Source organism: Suncus etruscus, chromosome 20 (genome assembly GCF_024139225.1).
Source record: "Suncus etruscus isolate mSunEtr1 chromosome 20, mSunEtr1.pri.cur, whole genome shotgun sequence".
In the NCBI taxonomy this organism is placed as follows: domain Eukaryota; kingdom Metazoa; phylum Chordata; class Mammalia; order Eulipotyphla; family Soricidae; genus Suncus; species Suncus etruscus.
Genome location: NC_064867.1, coordinates 12,830,371 through 12,835,266, shown reverse-complemented (window position 1 = coordinate 12,835,266; position 4,896 = coordinate 12,830,371). Strand labels below are relative to the sequence as shown.

Here is a 4,896-nt window from a genome sequence, read left to right as displayed (position 1 = left end):
TGATTAGTTGGTTGGTCATTATCTGGTCCTCAGAATTGTCATCTTCATTCTCTATGTCTGATGCTGGCCTGCGTTGTTTCCCCATTGTCACACTTGTATTGTGGGTTTTTCTACGTGTTGTGGTGGTATTCATTGTCTATATGATGCAGGCAGCACACTCCTCTGGCTCCTCCCTTTCTGGATGGGCTGACTTGCCTCTAAGGGAGGGGAGTCCTCCGTGGATGAAGCCTCACACTGGGTCAAATCTTAGGCCCGAGCATGCAACAGAGAAGACAGTCCGGAGAGAAATGTTTGCTTCTGTGATATAGCGCCGCTCTTAGTGTGATTTTTCCTTCTTGTTGCAATGGAGTTCTTTCCTTAGAAAGAGTGCATGGCCGCTCTGCTTCGCTACGCGGCCGTGCTCCGCTGGAGCCTCTTTTTGCCCCACTCGCAAGAGTTTCACGCAAGAGGACAGTAGACAGACATAGACAGGTCACACTCACAGTTTTTCACAGTTGGGCCCCACTGGGCCGGTGTACTTTTGCGGATTTTCCCCGCCTGGTGTCACACACAGGGAGCCAGCTTTTGCAAAGCTTAGCCGGTTTTCATGCTCTGTAGTCCCTCCCTGAAAATGGCGTCTGGGCGAGCGAGGTTTCTGGAGCCTCTTTTTGCCCCACTCGCAAGAGTTTCACGCAAGAGGACAGTAGACAGACATAGACAGGTCACACTCACAGTTTTTCACAGTTGGGCCCCACTGGGCCGGTGTACTTTTGCGGATTTTCTCCGCCTGGTGTCACACACAGGGAGCCGGCTTTTGCAAAGCTTAGCCGGTTTTCATGCTCTGTAGTCCCTCCCTGAAAATGGCGTCTGGCTATTTCTTCACTTTCAAGAAAAACTTACATTGGGACTTGTTTTCACTAGCTGAAAGAAATCCAAAAAGTATTTTTGACAGAAACAAACAGAAAGCAAAAGTCACATAGAGCATTACTTCTGTGGCATTTGCAGAGAAACAGTTTACATATACTAGGATAGTGAAAGGTCCTGCCAAGATCCTTCTCAAAACTTCATTTAGCTTCTCAGTATCAAAATATTTAAATTTTGAACTATGTCTGTGAGCAACTCTGCTCACATCATGCTTGTTTTGTGCATCCAAGATGTGTCCAGTGGTATCAGAAAGACCGAAGAGAGTTTGGCAGAGCTTTGTACTTATATAAAGTTGAATGTAATTGAAAGCATAGCAAAGGTTCCCAAAGCAAGTCATTCATGAACTAAATGGGCTTACAGAAGATTTTTACCAGTATTGAAAGTACTGAGTGATTGTGGGAAAAGACTTCAATTTAGAAAAGGTGCTTATATTAGAGGCAGGTTTGCAATATGTTTGAACAACCACAAAGATTATAAGACAGAAAACTAGGTGAAGTTAAGCAGTTCTGTCTACTGATTATTTTAAGACTTTCATGTGAAGCCACAGAAGCTACAGCAGATTGTGTCCTCAGCTTCTATGGAGTCAGACAGACATAGACAAAGGTGGAGACACTAGTGACTTTGTGGATAGATTCAATGAGCCCTCACTCTGCTTGACCTGATCCCTGTGCAGAGAGCCAGGAGAGATCCCTTAGCCTAGAGCAAGGAGAAAACCCTTAACACAGTTACAAGAGGCCCCCGAACAAACAAACAAACAAAAAAAGACAAAACAATTCTTTTTTTTTTTTTTGGGCCACACCCGGTAACGCTCAGGGGTTACTCCTGGCTATGTGCTCAGAAGTTGCTCCTGGCTTGGGGGACCATATGGGACACCGGGGGATCGAACCGCGGTCCGTCCAAGGCTAGCGCAGGCAAGGCAGGCGCACCTTACTTTTAGCGCCACCGCCCGGCCCCCATAAAACAATTCTTAACTGACCCTTTCCTCTCTTCTGAAGTTGTGTCTTCTATGTCTCCCACCACCTCAATAGCATCAAAGCACCCAATAAATCATCTTCAACACCTTTGAGTCATCCAGTGTGTTCACTGACTCCTAGTTCTGATAAGTGTACTTTCTTGATGTTGGTAATAGGTTTTGGAAACCATGACTTTAAGTGAAATGACACATAAAAAAAACGAGCTTAACAATAACCCTTTACAAAATATAAACAAGCACTAAAATTCTTGCATGGTTGCAAAAAAAGCATCAGACTTCTAAATAAATCCTTCAAGAATTTGATAATACCAGTTTTATTCACTTTTATGTAATGATATCAATGAAGTACTTTATTAAGTTATATTTTAGTTGACACCTCCATCTGTTCATTTGACCAATTCATGTAGTCAAACTTTCTCCTGGCAGCTCAGATTCAAAGGCAGGAACCAACCCTGATAAGTACACCTTCCCAATGAAGGCCATACTCACATCCACACTCAGACTGAGAGAATAGTGTCTAGAATGCTTGCCTTGCATGTAGCTGACCTGGATTCAATACCTAGCCCCAGATGGTCCTCAAGCCCATGAGCATAGAGACAGACGTAAGCCTTGAGCATTGCCAGGTAAGGCCCCAAGCTAAAAAAATAGAAAACCCTGAGAAAATCCATATAAACATGGAGAAAAGATTAAAGCTCCTATGACCTTAGCTAGGAATTTATTTTTGTCATCAGTGTTATAATTAAATGCATTAAACAAAATAATATTATTTGAGGATATGAGGTACAGATAGAATTTGATTATTATAAAAACATAGCATTTCTGTTTTTATTAGTTGTTAGTATTTTTTATATGGTGTATTATTTGGCACAGTGCTATTTGTAGGGTTGGAAATGCTCACACATTTCATATATATATATATATATATGATTAGCAATTGCTTTCTTACTTTTTACTATCTCAACTTATAAAAATTGTTATAGAAATACTTGATTTTCAGTAAATCAAGTGGAGAAAACTTGTACTTGCTTTAGAATAACTGCTCCAGAATAATGAGTTACATCAGCAAAGCTCCTCAAAAAAATTCTACTATTTATTGATGGAAATCATTTTTTATTAGGGAAAACCCTCGTTTTCCCTTATCTTCTTTTTATTCCCTCTTCTACCAGTTTGACTGTCACAGTGACTGGTCCTCAGGACTTATAGTATAAAGTAAACACTAATTATTTCTCAGCAATTGTGTGGCAAACAAACAAACAAACAAAAACCAAAACTCAACAAAAACGTATAATTAAAGAGCAAAGTAAGTTACTAAAAGAAACTGGAGAGTTGGCAGGTTGGTAGATAGCTAACTATGGTGTGATTACTTGAGCGAAATGATAGTGTGGAATAGCTGGCAGTAAGAAATAATAAGACAGTGTTGATTTCTAAAGTATACTAAACAAAACTATATTTGTAGTAAAAAATAAGACAAATGATCGAATACATAATTAAAAAGCATTTTTCCCTTGTTAAAAAAGAAAGCAAGGCACAAGGGTCTGGAGAGATATCCCAATGTGTTAGAGTACTGTATATGCCTATAGCCCCATTTCAAACATCTTTCCAGAGTGGTTGAACTGTTTTCAGTCCTCATCAACAATCTATGAGTCATCTTGTTACCATATTCTGTCAGCATTTGTATTGTCGTTTTTTTTTATTTTAACTATTCTGATAGATGAGAAGTGATTGATATCTTTTCAAACTTTTAATTTGCATTTTCCCTAGTGGCTAATAATATTGACTATCTTGTCATGTGCTTATCTAGACTATATCTTTTTGATTTATTTTTTCCATGTTCTAATGGAGTGTTTGCTCAATATACTGTTGAGTTTTTAAAGTAAGGGCTTTAGACTTTGTCATACATATGACTTGCAAATATATTTTGCTGAACTTGGGCTAAATTTTCCAGTCTTTAGCAGATTGCTTTCTTGAGAAGATTTTTAAATTTTTCTGTGTCAATTTGATAAATATATTTTCATGCTTGAATCAGACTTTTATTGTCAAATCAAAGAACATAGTCTAGTCCTAGATACTAAATATTTTTTCCCTTTTCATAGTGTTACCTTTAAGTTCAGTAGAAAATCTGAGTTGTTTTTCTAAGATATGAGATTTAGGTAAATATCAATTTTATTTAACTTACCGATGTCTAAATGTTATGACTTAGCTTGCTGAAACAGCTGAACTTTTGCCATTAAGTTAATCTTATACCCATAAAAATTGAAGTTTGGCATATTTATTTGTGCTCTAATTTATGGGTTTTCTGTCCCCCCCCATTGGTCAACGTGTCTATTCAATTGTTAATATTACACTGTCTTAAATATTAGGGATAAGATTAACTATTGAATAAAGTTGTTGCTCCCACTTTTTCTGGATTTTTGTTTGTTTTTGTTTTGGGGCCATACCCTGTGACACTCAGGGGTTACTCCTGGCTATGCGCTCAGAAATTGCTCCTGGCTAGGGGGACCATATGGAACGCTTGGAACGAACCAGATCCGTCCTGGGTCAGCCGTGTGCAAGGCAAAAGCCCTGCAGCTGTGCTATCGCTCTGGCACCTGCTCCCACTTTTCTATATGTTTTAAAGCATTTACATATAAATTTTAGATAAACTTATTTAGTACTATAAAAATAAGCATTACCCTGTGATGTCCAGCACTGGGCTCTGATCTCCTGTGAGGACATAGTGCTCTCCAGGACATTTGACACCCCGGGGGTCTGAGTGGTCCTGCTCAGGGAGGAGGCATGGTGGGGCACTGCCCTCCCTGATGCTTCTCTGTGTCCCCTGCACACCCTCCAGGCTTTCCTGCCATCACCCCACCTGGACTGGAGGCAGCATCTCTTCCCTTGCGCCAGCTGCTGGGTGGCCAGGCGCTTCCAGAAGAGCCCAGGCTTGGAGGTGCTCATGATCATGGGCAAAGGGTCCCAGCTTCACCCACCGCTGAACCCCAGGGGCCAGCTCCAGACATTGCTAGCTGCTGCAGAGCTGT

The 4,896-nt window shown here is 40.4% G+C and overlaps 1 non-coding gene across 1 annotated transcript; it reads left to right on the top strand.

Moving 5' to 3' along the window:
* Positions 1-4,541: 4,541 nt before the first annotated feature.
* LOC125998502 (small nucleolar RNA SNORD88) lies at positions 4,542-4,635 on the top strand. Its single transcript, XR_007492056.1, has one exon. It is a non-coding gene; the product is annotated as a small nucleolar RNA SNORD88 (small nucleolar RNA).
* The last annotated feature ends 261 nt before the right edge of the window (positions 4,636-4,896 follow it).